The sequence below is a fragment of the Gambusia affinis genome, linkage group LG07 (genome assembly GCF_019740435.1).
Source record: "Gambusia affinis linkage group LG07, SWU_Gaff_1.0, whole genome shotgun sequence".
In the NCBI taxonomy this organism is placed as follows: domain Eukaryota; kingdom Metazoa; phylum Chordata; class Actinopteri; order Cyprinodontiformes; family Poeciliidae; genus Gambusia; species Gambusia affinis.
This window is the reverse complement of record NC_057874.1, coordinates 24,181,205-24,196,384: the sequence shown is the minus strand read 5'-3', so window position 1 is coordinate 24,196,384 and position 15,180 is coordinate 24,181,205. Positions and strand designations below refer to the sequence as shown.

Sequence of the window (15,180 nt, the reverse complement as noted above, 5' to 3'; positions counted from 1 at the left end):
TCTACAATAAAATTTAAAAAGTAAAAAAGTGAAAAATAAGTTCATAAGTATGTGTAAAAAGTGCTACAAAAATTGTAAAAACTGTGCAATACGCCTTTAATGATAGTATTGTTTGACGGCTTGAACAACCAATAGCTGGCACAGTCTGAATTTACATCAGCCAATAAGCTTGATTATCCCGCCCCTTCCACTGCGGCGCTGACATTTTGTTCTGATTGCGTCAGACACGCTTGAAAGTTCAGAGCTGATGTTTGCTCCTGCTGTTAGCTCGGAAGATCTTGTAAAATTCCATGAAGAATCTTGAAATCGGTAAGAGAAACAAAAACAGCTCTTTTAAAAATCTAATTCAAAATAGTCAATTCGTTTTTATTAAATCCCAGAAAACCTCCGTTGTGGGTGACAGAAGTCTGGAAATCTCTGCATGGCGTCGGTGAGCGATTTACATATGCTCTCTTAGCATTTAGCTCAGTAAATTAACTGAAAAGTGGCGAAAATCCTTAGTAACTGATCAAATTTAATAAAACTAAAGTACAATTGTAAGGTTTTGTATTATTATTGTGTATATTGTATTTTTTAAATGTATTTGCACAATTTTTTTTATTGGTATGTGTTTTAATATTTTACTGATGCTAATTCAGTTCATGGTGCCGTTATTGATGTACTGTGCTTTTCTGTTAGCATTGCTTAGAAACGTTCTTGCTGTTCTGAGTAGGTCAGAGCTAATATGTGCTTCCAATTCAAATTCTGATGTTGGATCATTCTAGTGTTGTACATGTACTTCATTAGCACTTTTAAATTGAATATATATATTACCACATGTAAGCTAATTGTTTTATTTTCACTGTTCTGTTGGAAATATGGAACTGTGATAACTTGAATAATATTGTTATACAACATGGCAAAACTTAAGAAATGATAAAGGATCCCTTTAAATTTTAGTTTTAACCTAATGAATACTAGTATTCTGTATTTTAAGATGCTTTATTCCAGGTCAGGGTTTTTGTTATGGTGCACTCTTTGGCCTGTAGTGCCGCAGAGACCACAAGATCACCCATCCCAGAAGTTGGATGGCGAGCCCCAGCCCAGAGGACCGAGTGAACTGGTAGATGGTGACCCGACTGGTCACTAACAGTGAGACATTGAATGAAGATTTGACTGACACATTGAAAAGATTGAACAAACATTTGACAGATACAATGAAAAGACTAAAAAAATACTGGGTTATTTTATATTTTTATTTTTTTAAAATCTTGCAAATTTTGTTGTAAACCTGGGTCCATAATGTTCCCTGTATTAAATTCTGCTCTTTCCTCATTGACACGGTGTACTTCTCTGTTGTTCACACAGGCTCCCATGAATTCAGAATCTTCTGATCAGGCCCAACATCCCTTGAAAGTGTGTAGTATTGGTATTAGTCATTGAAGTAACTTAACTCACCTGCAGTCTACTATCCAAGATATTTGATAGTTGGTAGCATGTATTGGTTCTCTCCCTGGTTTTACACACCTGGATCAAATGATGGCTAAACTAAAACATACAGGATGCTGGCCCTCAAAGACAAACTTTGGAAAAACCTTACATACTTAGGTATGTAAGATATAGCTGGATTATGACATATTGCTGTAACGTATAGTGAATTTGTCCTCTCTTAATGTTATGAGTTGTGAACACAAAGATTGTGTATTTATTATTTAACCCTCCTTGGTGGATGAGATTTGGACCAAGAATCTAAAGGCTCTTAACATAGCAGGTTGTCAGTGTTGAATCACCTCTTTAATGTTGTAGTAAGGATTGGGACAGTCTGTGCAGAGTGATACTGAGCAACAAGAAAGGGGAACAGAAAATATGCTCCTGCTCCCTTAAATCCAGACCTCAAGGGTTGGTGTTCTGTAACTTCTGGATGTGTCTGCTTCAACACATCTGAGTCCAATAATGAGCTCATTAGTAAGAATCATTTGATTCAGGTGTGTTGGACCAGGGACATGTAAAAGTAGCAGAACACTAATTGTCAAGCTCTGGATTTCAAGTTTGCTGCTCCAGGTTAGTGATTCTCAGTCCTGGTACATGACGATCACTGTCCTTTATGTTTTATTTGCATCCTTGCTCCAGTACACCTGATTCAAATGATTACATTACCTCCTTAGCATGCTGTCTAGTGCATCAGAAGCCTGTTAGTCATGCATTAATTTAAATCGGAAATATGTGAGGAAAAAAAATCTAAAACCTCTGTAGTTGCCAAAATCAAGATTTAGAACCGCTGCTAGGATGTTGGAGGGTTTACTAATTGCTCCTCCTCAGATTCAGGAGGAGCAGTGTGGCTTTTGTCCTGGTTACTGAAGAATGGAGCAGATATATACCTTTAAGAAGATCTTAATAGAAAGATTGATCATTTGTTTATATGTGTTTTGTTAAGACTTAGCGCCGTGTCTCCTGAGACCTTTGGTGGCTTTGCCTCCTACATTTATGCCTGCACCATTTTAGGTATCCTGGCCTCTGTTGGTCAAGTTATTTGGAAATTGTCATTACTGATTACTGAAGAAAGTAATCGAGGTTTTTTACGCAGTTACTTTTCACAGAATGATGCACAACCTGATTATGCAAGAAAACATACCTTTCAGTTTATTCTGTCTATATATTCTGTCATATAAAATTTAATCAAATGAAATGGTTTCTTTTTAAGATGTGATTTGTTTTACTATTAACTTTTAGCACAATGCATCACCAAAAATATAACAAAATGCAACACCTTTTTGAAGAATTTTGTTAAATATGTTAACCTATTCTGTGTAGCCACAATATTTAAAAAATCTCAGTCTTTGTTCTGACTGTATTAATTTGATATGTGTTTTACATATTTGAATATATGTAAAACACAGATAAAATAATTTTAATTAAAATCTCTCATGACTGTACTCCGAATTATTAACATTTTCATCTTTTAACAGTTGGTGAAGCTTAGAGAGGAGAATAATGAGTTTAAAAAATATTTTCACCTGGTTAGCAGGACAGGGACTGTCTGAGGTTTGTCCAGTGGAATTAGATGTGGTAGCTAAATCAGTGAAATTAGTGGGCAGAATCCAGTGGTTTCTGCAGCTTGCTAGGTGCTTGCTCAGATTTTAAGGGGAGTATTTCACTGGAGATAAGTTTTCTTCTCACAAGTGGATGCTTATGTTTTTGTCACAGACAGATACAGCGAGTCAAGCTAATGTCGGTACTTCCAAGCATTAAAAGCTGCATGATCTTGCTGCACTCTTCCACGCTCAGTGTTGTCTGTTACTGCTGACGAAGCAGCATTCATACGTGATTATTGTGAGACACTCGCATATGAAGTCAGTTTTGTAATTCAATTTCTTTGCGGTGAAGTTGTTTGGATACTACCGTGGGACTGTGGGGGTAGGCGGAGATGTGCAACATACGGTAATTACTATAACACAGGAAATATACTGGAAAAGGTGGGAAAGAGGTAAAATACGGTAGTTTCCCAGCCAAAATGGGAGACGTGACAAGTATGAGTTCTCTATTTCAGATAGGGAAAACCAATGCACAAGTATTAAAATATTACTGTAAGGTGGAAAATAAAAAAACTTTAAATTGTCCTGAGATTAAGCATTTAGATATTCCTTAGTGTGCCACTTGCATATCTAAAATGATCTAAAAATATCAAAGGCAGACACGTTTGACATTGAAAAATCTTTTCCAATGTCATCTCTAAAGTTCAACGTGTCATAAATTAGGCTCTAATTATTTTACACAAAGAGAAGTAAAATATTCAAAGTTCCTTCCTCCAAATTTACTTTAAGTAAACATATTTTTCAATGACTTTGTAATTATTCCTTTAGAAAATACTAAATTTTCATAAGCAAATTGCAAATGTTGTCATTATCTCTTTTGTCAGTCTAGTAATGTTTCATACAGCAGAAGGGCATTAACATTGTGGCTCTGCACCATGCAAGCAAAAAGGCTTTGCAAGCATTTAGTTGACAAAAAACTGGAAGCCAATGCTAATGACTGGTGTTATCCAAAAAATGACAATGTATGCATTTGTCAATTAATGTGCCTTTTTTCAGAAGTGGACACTAGTGTGTTGGAGCTACAGCAGAGTTTGAACAGCTGTACCTCATCACAGTCATTAAGTTTTTCCAATATCAGACTGCCAAGCAATGCCTTCTGTATACTGTTGTATTAATGTTGTTTTTCTACTTCTTTTTAAGCACCTACTTCAGTTCCTTCAACTCAGTTTATGCTCCAGTTATTGAAGCTTAGCTTAGCTATTCTGTCCTTCAGATTTTAAACCTACTCCCATCTTCTAATTGTTATTTGCTGTTTGACAGTCTGTAATTCAGGAGGATTTAATTTTAAGGTCTAAAAAAACTAAACACAAACATTCACAGCCAACAAAGCAGCAAATGCCTAAGTACAACTTGATTTGCAAGAGACTTGCACAATAATAGCATAGAGTTCGTTAGCAGAAAATGTGACAGTGTTATAAAAATAACTCAATTAATGGGTCACAAGTGGATTTTACCACTGTGCAAAAGCATGTTAAAAGTTAGCAACAACAGCTTTAAGAAAACTGAAATAACATTTAGTTCATTAAATGTACTCAATTTGACCTTTTATATGCAAGACTAATGCAAAATTGACAAAACTGTGATATTTGTTATTCAGAACACATTGTATTTCTAAGCTGTAAACACAAGAATTTTTCCACTGAGGGACAATACATTTTACTTTTATTCCATTTCTGTTCTAAAACATTGTGTCAATGTTTATTATTCTTCTCACTAGAATTTATTGGGGAAAAAAGTATGAGAGTTGGACTAGTTTCAGTCAATACCAGGAAATTATACTAAGATTGTCTAGATGTGAAGAATACCATTCTGGCATCTGTCACCATTTTAATAAATATGAGATTAAATGTGATCAGTTCATCTGGGGAAAAAATACAACTTTCTTAAAGGGACTTTTTTGGTGACAAATCTGGGATAATCTTTGTAGTATATGTAATAAGTATGCTACAGGAATAATCAAAGTTTTTGAAAAAAGGGAAACAGGTAGCTGTCATCTAATTACATGAAAAAAATAAAACTCAATGCAAATGCTGCAGCGTGGGAAGGTGTGAAAGTGATTCTTCTCAGTTCAGATCCAGCAGACCTTTCTTCGTCATGCATAATTGGGCTCGTTTAGTGATTCTGTTGACTGCAAAATTCAGACACAATAAGACTGATGCAAATGTAAATTATGAAGGGGATTTTAAGAAATGCTTTTTTTCAACTGACTTTCAAAGCAATATGTGCACCCCACTTTGCAAAAATATGTAATTTTGTAATCAAAATAGGAAACTAAGGAACACAACAATAATGAAACTATAATGAAATGATCAAAACAACTCAAGGTCCTAACACTCATAAAAAGATCAAATTTACAGAACAATCATTACAGCCAAAATAAAGAGAAATATAGTAACTTAAGAGATGAAAAAGTGAATGGGGAAAATGGTATTTCAAAAAAAAAAAATGTTTTAATGTGGTGTAAACCCATAATTCAGGCATCCCATGCTTCTGTATGTAAATTTAGACTTCTGTTAATATATTTTTCATAATAAAAAATGTAAGCTGCTCTTTCTTTTCTTTAATTATGAAAATGAATGTAATTTTTTTTAAAAGACAAAAGCACACAATTTTTGCAAATTTCTATTTTTAATGTGAATGAGCATTGTGGAATAAAATGTTTAAGTATTTAATTCAATTCAGGCTTGCAGATGACTTTTCGTCTGCAAGCCTCACAAAGAATCATTAGTCTTGTGCATATTTTGTTCATATTTTCTGGTTTGCCCTTGAACAATTGTTTTGTGTTTGATTGCAGAAGTTGGCCTTTCTGTTTGTAGTTGTATGTCTGCGTGTTGGCCCGATGCCAAAGTGACAACCTGTCCAGGGGAGTATCGTGTCTCTTGTCAGCTGAAATCTGGAGTTATCTTCAATATTACAGCTAAAAAATATTTTAAAATTGAAAAGCTACAACATAATGACAATTTCTTGGCTTGTTTAAGGCCTTAAACAGTTTTGCATATCTGCTCATTGTTTTGCACAAAGAGGAGGGGCAGAATGCACTGACTCAATAGAAGACGTGCCGTGGTTGTTTTTTATTTAAGGTCACCATTTAAAGTAGCTGGTATCTCCATCCATATCATAATTTCTTTTCAGTTAAATGCCTCCCTATTCACTCTGAAATCTGATAGGGTATCTCAAACAGTTCCTGTGTTATAAATTATGAAGATAATTAATGGAAAATACTTGTCAAAGAGCAGCAGGAACCCAGCGTCCACAGTAGTTGACACAGCACCTGCAGCACAAGTCACATAGAAGTAAATATTTACCTCCCATTGCATTTAATTAGCAAGCTTGACAAGCACTGTGCAATTTAAATACTTCACAGGATCAGTTTGAAGGTAAAGTAAGAAAGGAAGGAAGAAAGAAAGGAAAGCAACATTGATCATGACTGTAATTTACTGAAAGCATTTGTGCACTATTTGTTAATTTCAACAAGTTGGTTTTAAGACATGCAAGAAAACTCAAAATCACAATGAATAATTATTAAATCACACTTAGAACTAAAACTCAATCAACTTCTACAGTTGAAATTTTAAACACTTTATGGGGAAACTCTGCTAGATGTATGTAGTGATAATAAATACATGCAAACATTTATTGGTTTGGGATCAGCATCCAATGTTCTCTGATGTGATGTTTGAACTTAGAAGTTAGGATGCAGGGAATTCCTTCTTCATGTAGTGTCACGACGTAAAACAGCAGATAATGTCAGTGCTGCAGAGATTAATCTGCCTCAGCTAAGGGCAGAGATTAAGGCCATCCATGAAAGTGGGACACCGTAGCATCAGAGCTCAGCTAAATGGGACTGAGTTTCACCAGCTGTACTTGAACAGCGCCACATTGTGTGTTAAAGAAAAACTGTACAGTCTGATTTATTTATTTTTTTTTAAGACAATTTATTGCCTTTTGACCATCCTGTTTTCTGTGTGTCAGCAGAAGCTTTGAGTAAGCACTTCTTAAGAACTATCTCATATCCAAAGTGCAGTAATACTTTAGTCATATAAATTCAAAACATGGATTATCATGTGTTCTAAATGGAAATTTTAATAATATTGTTGAGCTTTCTTAATCCATATTAGTTTAGGATGGTGTACATGTTCAGCAAAATTCATCTTCATTTCTACCACTGTTTCCAGTGACTCAAAACTTGTACTACATTTCAGATAATTGCTATAAGGATCATAATCAAGATGCATGTATTAGGAGTGGTTAATGACCAGAGAGCTGGTAAATAATCTGAGCAAAACAAACACTTATACTTCTCATGCTGACTGAAGACACAGGCTTTCATTACACCCTCACATGGAGGAACTAGCAGCCCCTGTGCTGATGTTGTTGGAAAGCACGCAAAGATCAGCCTGTTAATTACAGCGCTAACTGAGGTTAAATCGGCAGCAACTGTCATTAAAGGAGTCAAGCTGCATACCAAACAATTCAAGTGACACAATTATTAAGTCTGGCTGACAAACTGGAAACAGAAATGACTTCAAGCGTTCAGTAAGCTCTTTAATCTTCTCCGTTAGATATTTTAGACTCCAGTCATATGACTTACAGTTAGCTCAATTATAACAAATTCCTTCTAATATTCAAAATTCTCTATTTTCAGTCATAATCAATGCATACTGATTAAGATTGTGTGGTAATTATAGCTTTAAAATTATTCAAATAAATAATTTTCTCTTGAGACCTAAATAGTCTCGAGAACCGTTGCTGAATGTAATGGTCGATATGATATCCCAATATCAATCCGTTACAGATTTTTTTTTTTTCTACACACCCTATTTTGGAACAAATATGTAGTAAGTCTCACTACAAGGGTGTAAATCCCATCTCATTATTGGGGGGGGGACAAAAAACAGGAAAATTTTTTAAGAGCAATTTTGGAGGGATTGGCGAAGTTACAGTGAAATGTAACGTAAGAGATGGCTTAAAAGGTTTTTAAACCACATTCAAGCTGCATGACTAAAAATTACTAGTAATGCACGTCAAACGTGTGTTTTTCTCAGTAAACAAACTAGAGAAGTACAACTAAAATTCAAATGTTTCTATGCAAATTTTGTTCAATCTGACTGATCTCATCTCTGCTACACCTTTACAAACAATTAAGGTTCTAAATAAAAAAGCTTTAATGAGTAACTGCTCTTAATAAAATTCCTCATTAACAGTGATTTATTGAAATGGCTCCCAATACAAGTTACGGGCTATTTAAATAATAACTTAAGTTGCTTTATTTTAAGCCTTTTTTAGTTTTGTCATGTCCTGGGAAACTGAGAACAAGTAGATAGAAATGAATATCTGGGGAACTTAAACATAACATTTAAAGCACCAGGGTTTATATAGAAAAATATTCAGATTTTTATTTTGTGGTTTTAAAGGCCTGTACGTTGGAGACAGTGAGAAATAAAGCCATATCTTTCTTTTTTCTATCTGTTCTCTCTTGTCTTCTCAGCTCTCACACAGAGCTGTCGGCCACTTGCTCAGCCCCTACCTCCCGTTTCAAACTCTTGTAATTAACTTAAAGAATCTCGATATGAATGTTTGCTGCCTCTAACAAAAAAGCTTAAGTCTATGAACGCAGTGTAGCAGGAACCTAAAAATTCATTCTTATTTTTTTCTGAGATAAATGGCAGATTTATATTGCTTTTTGTTTCTTTTATCTTTTCATATTGATATTGTTTAAATGCAAATGTTTCTTCAATGATTTTTTTTTGGGGGGGGGGACAATTCTAGACTTTTCCAAGATTGAGGGGGATCCGGACACCCCTGCCCCCGGGATTTGCGGCGATGTCTCACTACTTCACGTGAGTATAAAAAGTAAGGTCAAGGAGAAAAAGCCAAAGCAACAGCCCCAATAAATGGATGTTCTTGTTTTGAAGAAAACCTATTCAACCAGTGTCAATTAAAAACAAGGTTTATTGACTATGTACAGTCTCTGTTGGATGGAAATGAACAGTCTTCCCCCTTATTTTCTCTCCTCCCTTTGCATTTCAGAAATTAAAACAACCCAACAAAATGATATAACGTGACTGATTTTCAAGGTCAAAAGTAAAAACAAATGAAGAATTAGTTTAAAAAAATTTCATCTTCACTTACAACTCAAATTATAAACCAGAAAAACAGTTGATAAAAAGAGATCATTTTGAAAAAATATAAAATGTGTTTTAAGAAGTTATTGGTGCCCTAAATTCCCTGATTTGCATAAAAAGATTTTTTTTGACACCAATGATAATTTTCTTATTCAATATGTCAGACATAGTATTGTTCAAGATATAATTGTATTTATCCAGTTATTAGCATCTTAAATTATTTAGAATAAAGATACATTGTTCTTATTTATAAAATATATTATACACATTGCTAATTTGACATAATGTTGTGTTGTTAAAACAAATACACAGACAAAATAGGGACTCGGGGCTGACAGTTGTTTGTCCAGGTGGCCCACAATGGTTATAATCCTCATAAATATGTGTGTGCACTGTTATTAAGATGATAAGCATTTAACAAAAAATGCTGAGTTTTATAACTCTTCATGTACTGTTCTAAAGAAATAAAAAACTTGCAATTCAAGAAACAGAACATAAATAGTTCATTTTTCATAAAAACCTTCAAGAAAATTCAAATATATAAAAATTTACTGTTTCAGTTTTAACAAATGGTAATTAGTGTGCTATTATAATTCCTGGTGCTACTCTGTCACTGATCAATTCTGATACTAAATGCCAGACAGAAACTTTACAGTAATCATGTTTTTATTTTTGTTAATTACAAGGTATTGTTGGCATACAATGTACTTAATTTGAGGCATAGTTTATGTCTCTGTTATATGATGGTGTATGATGGATTTGCATCAGGTCTATTTAATCTTTTTTCCTCAGCAGGCTAATGGATGCATGCATAAATTTTAGCAATGTAATGATGTGGCAGTCAATTTGCAACACCCAACTGTAAATGACAACAAAGTTGGGAAAAAACACATTTTGACTAAGTAGTAATGATGACAAAAACATTTGGACCTTATTGATATCACACAGTCACTGCCTCCCTCACTGTTAATGTCTGTCAACTACTCGTTCTTCATACTGTCTGCTTTCACTCTCTCTTTTCTTCCTCCACTCCATATTGATGTTTAACATCTGTTGATGCTATCGAAGTTGAAACAGCCGCAAATATGTAATTTTTGTCCCCACGTTTAGCAGCATTGTCAGCAATTTTCCTTTTTCTCAAACCATTTCTCTTTTGAATTTCTACGTTATATCCTCAGTCTTTAGGCATATTTGGCCTTTGTCTAGCAGTTGACAATGGAGAATTCATCCTCTTGGAATTCATACTACTATTGTTTGAGGTGCAGTTAAACTGCTGTAGTTTTTATTTTAAACAGGCAGTATTAAAGTCAAAAAATAAACTTTTTGAGTTTTACATCATGTTATAATGTTATTCCCTCATCAATAATATACCTGGGGTTCTGCGGTGATTTATTTATTTTTTATTTTTTCATGCATTTTTGAGAAATCCTTTGATCTCCCATGGCAACCAATCACCAGTGCAAACCGTAAAGTTGGACCTAGCTCCACATTTGAGTCGCAGCTCCTCCTCAGAGCTGCAGCCTCAAAGAACAGTCCTCACCTATAGCTGCCCCAGTCAGCTCCTTCAGATTTGCCAGCAGCAAACACCTCGTGGAACTGCAAGAGCTACTTCTCAGTGCAACACTGCTAAATTCAAAATTTTATTAAAAGGTTAATAGAGAAATGCTTTTGTGACTTTCTGAAGGCAGAGTTTCAGAAAGAGCATGAGTTTTTAAAGACACAGAAACCCAATTTCCAGGTGTGAAATCAAGACGAAATTTTTTTATTAGTCACATTTGATAAATACAGTATTTTGATAACTGAAGGTAACATAGTAATTTTATTATGTTATAAAATGGCACCATGTGCTCCATGCTGCCCCTTTAAACAGTAGATGGTACATCATGGAAAATTGACCTGTTTTCAGAAGAAGAGCTGTCCTGAAAGAGTTTTACCTACAAAGATTAGCACATAACCATGGTCGCTGACGGGGTGGGATGATATCTTGGGCCCAAGGTAGAGGGGCTATATACCGTATTTTTCGGACTATAAGCCGCTACTTTTTCCTTACGCTTTGAACCATGTGGCTTATAGCCTGGTGCGGCTTTTCTGTGGATTTTTCTTCAACTCTTTAGTTCCTGCTCTTTAGCAGGAAGTGAATCATTGAAGTCAAAATTGGAATTCAAAGAAGAAAGTGCTGATTTTCATTTAGAACAAGCACATGTTAGCACTAGGCACAACGGAGAAATTTCTTTAAACTCGTAAACCCTCAAACTTTTAAGTTGAGGGCTATTGATTCAAGAATACAGGAAGGAGATAGAGCCACTGCACGTGAGCTTGGTGTGAACGAAACCAAGGTTTGGCATTGCAGACGTAAGGCTGTGCCTTAATAAATCTAGCAGATTTATTAGAACGCTGCCCTCTGCTGCAGAAAACCGAGAGCGGCAGAGATACCAGTGGCTTATAGCCCGGTGCGGCTTATATATGTACGTTTCCAGGTTTTTTGTTTTGTTTTGTTTTTTCAAAAAAATTGTAGGTGCGGCTTATAGTATGGTGTGCTCTGTAGTCCGGAAAATACGGTATGTGGTTTGATTTCTTTGCATGCATGGACTGGATAGGGTTTCTGGTGAGAATTTTATGTTAGCTGTACCTTTTTAGAAATATATTTATGTTGCACACTTTAATGATTAGACAGTGTGTTTTTCGCAGGTTCTTTATTTTCTTTACACTGTTAACACAGACAAGAGCGACAGTGAGCGCCTCCGCTGACCAGCCGTTACTGCACTAAATTGCCGTTGGCTCGCTGAGTCAGGAGTGCTCACCGTGCTCCATGTGCCAACTGGTGGCGAACTGCTGTAACTGCATCCCAGCTCAAGCAGGGGAAGTGCAGCCCAAAGGCACGGTCAAAAGAAGTCTTTAAATAAAGTAAAGTAAAAAAAGGGAGGGGGGTGTAATACTTCTAATGTCCATTCTGTCACATTTACTTAAAATTTTCTGTGGTGTAAAATACTTATTTTACTGGCTGACTATAAATTTAACTGTTTTATCTTAGAAACAGCAAGTACTTAAAAATATGTGCTGGTTTATCAAAACTGTGCTTGCTTGGTTGCTTCGAGAGAGGGAGAGAGACGGAGAGAACCCACAAGCTAGATTTAAACAAGTCATGCTTTCTGCTGAAAAGTCACACTGGTGACTTTATACAATTGAATGACAAGGAAAAGGAGATCATTAAGCACACCAGTGACCAGAGGAGAACAGGCAGAGAGATCTATACCACATCTTGGAGCAGAAACTGTGTCTGTGTAAAAAGATATAAAATTCCTGCAGTGTTATATGCTGGACTGTCTGGCACTTCAGTTATTTGTAGTCATTGCACAACGCAGTCATGCCACACACTAAAAATATGATTAAAAATAATCATATTTCTTTACAGTAAGCCATACGTACAGAAACATTTTAATGGAAAGAGACAAAAAAATTTGAAATAGTTCTTAAATTGTAATGTACCAGTATTTGCTTTCATTGTATGCGAGAATGTTAAATGGTGCATCTTAGATGATTTAACAGAAAACAATTTTTCTGCAGCTTAGTTATAAATATTCTAACACTGCTAGGTGTTGTGCGCATGGTTGCATATCTGTTCAACTGTTACTCTGTTGATTTACAGAATTTGCACATAAATGAGTTAGCTATAGGAGTCCTTGGAAATCTTTTCTGTTTAGAGCATGTTTGCACATTAAGTATTTCTTGTTTTAAGGCAAGATGGGCAATGCATTTTCAATAAGTGTAAAAGCAAAAACAGAACACAGTTGTCTGACTGTGCTTGACAAAATAAGTAATCGCTAATGAGGACATTATCGCAACATGACTATACTTCATGTATTTCCAAAATGGTAGGATCAATCGTTGCTCTTCAATGGCATTTTTTTAAACATCAGTTTAGAAAATGTGCAAAAATAGTGAAAAAAGAAATGCCAAATGTGTGCGTGTGTGTGTAGTCACTGATGTCTCAGAACATGTTTTAACAATGACATGGGGATTTTTATTATTTTGCTAACATGTGCATTTTGCATATTGAGAATTGTGCACCCTGAAAAGTAAGAAGCTATATGACCCCATTTTCATCATTATAAAAGGGATCTGATCTGATTACACGAGAGATTTGCCTCGATATTAGAGTTGTTAGGATTTAGAGTTTGTAGTCCTGAAACGGAGGAATCATGCCCAGGTTCTTTCAGCGTCTTACATTTATGACAGGCAACAAGGATCTTATGACTGGTTACTGATAGATTTGTCTGGTGTTTTTTTGCCCTCCTGTCATTGAATTCCTTGGTTTATTGGCATATTTCACACTTCTACACCTTGCAGTACACAGGTTTTCTGCTCTAGTGGCAACTGTCATGTAAGATTCTAGTGTTTTGACACTGACTCTACTTCTTTTCTCACAGGATATTTATGAACTCCAATGTTGCCATGGTCACTACCCACAGCCCCAACTATCATTATGCTGGTTTAGATACAGGTCAAAGGAAGCAGTCTCAATGTCTAACCTTTAGCACACTATTCAGATGTTGTTTTCTGACAAAGGCAAATGCTAAGCCTTAACATGAGTTAACTAATACATATTCAGTAAGTTAAAAAGTCCAAGCTTATCTTATAATCTTGCATCATGTTACATCCTAGATAATGTTTTATGATTCAAAATGTATGCAAAAACATATAAACATAAGATGCAAATTAAACAAACATACACACACATGTGCACAAGATTGCATCTTATTTTCCTGTCATGTTTTGATGAAACTGACTTGCCTAAACTTTACTCTGTTACAGGTTCACAAAATCACTGTCGGCATCACAGAAAATATTAGTGAAGCCAAGATGAGAAAGCAGCAACTTTGCTGAACCATATTTTCTTTTAGCTTATAAAATATCCCTCTTAAGGAGGAAATTGGTGCTATCTTTTCCAGTATTGTCACAGCTGTAGCAAGTTCAGAAATGACTGTCTGATCTGTTTTTGTCCATTTGAGGTCTTTGCTACAACAATAGTTTAATCTAATCCACAAACATCTCTTTCAGACTGTGCCAAACTGACAAAAAGGGGGAAAAAGCAACAGTTGCTCAAATAACTGTTTGTTACAATGAAAGTATGTAAGATATCACAATTGAGTCGGATAGACTGCAGCAGCATAAGCCCAATCCTTTGAGCTAAGTTCAGAAAACTGACTATAATAGGCTTGTCAAAATTGATCAGCAACAGATTGGAAAGATGTTTCATGACCATATAGACTCTCAGTTTTACCTGTAGCATTTAGATAAGAAATTCAGAACTTGGGGTAAACCGCATAAACGTATGAATCTATCCTGATTTGGTGTGGGAAAGATTTTTTTTCAAAATACCAACTAAGTTTAAAGACGATGAATATAAGTCCATTATTGCATGCCATGTGAGTGCAATGCTTATGGGGCAAAAATACAGCAGATCTGACCCAACACAAGGCACAGCGTGCGCAATCTGCTGGCCCACACACACACACATGCACCCCTACCTATATAGCCTATTTGTTACAAATTAGACTAGATAAATCTGTCTGGAGTTGCTTTTGAACCATAATAAATAAAATACTGACCAACATTTTGATGAGAAATGATGGCACTTGGCAAAATGTAATTTTTACTCATTTCCTCAAATGTTGACTGAGGTGTCTTCTGTGACTCTGTATTTTTGTGTTATGATGTAAAAAACTTTGAATTGCCTTGTTGCTGAAATATGCTATGCAAATAAACTTGATTGATTAACTAAATAATAAAAAATAAAATAAAGCTGACCTATTTGAAGTAAACTCTCCTCCAGCCAGTTTCAAGGCTCAGATCCCGTGTCTGTGACATCCAGTGGAAGAGTAGGTGAAGTGACAGTATTTCATTTCTGTTCTTTTTGGAAAAGACTTTGAGGAGATTTACCTTTTTAAAAGTCAGTTTATACATTTTTAGTTGGTTTCACTGCA

At 35.3% G+C, this 15,180-nt stretch overlaps 1 long non-coding RNA gene across 1 annotated transcript; it reads left to right on the top strand.

Moving 5' to 3' along the window:
* Positions 1-219: 219 nt before the first annotated feature.
* Positions 220-1,318, top strand: LOC122834020. Its single transcript, XR_006371111.1, has 3 exons — positions 220-309; positions 381-430; positions 1,029-1,318. It is a non-coding gene; the product is annotated as an uncharacterized LOC122834020 (long non-coding RNA).
* Positions 1,319-15,180: the final 13,862 nt, after the last annotated feature.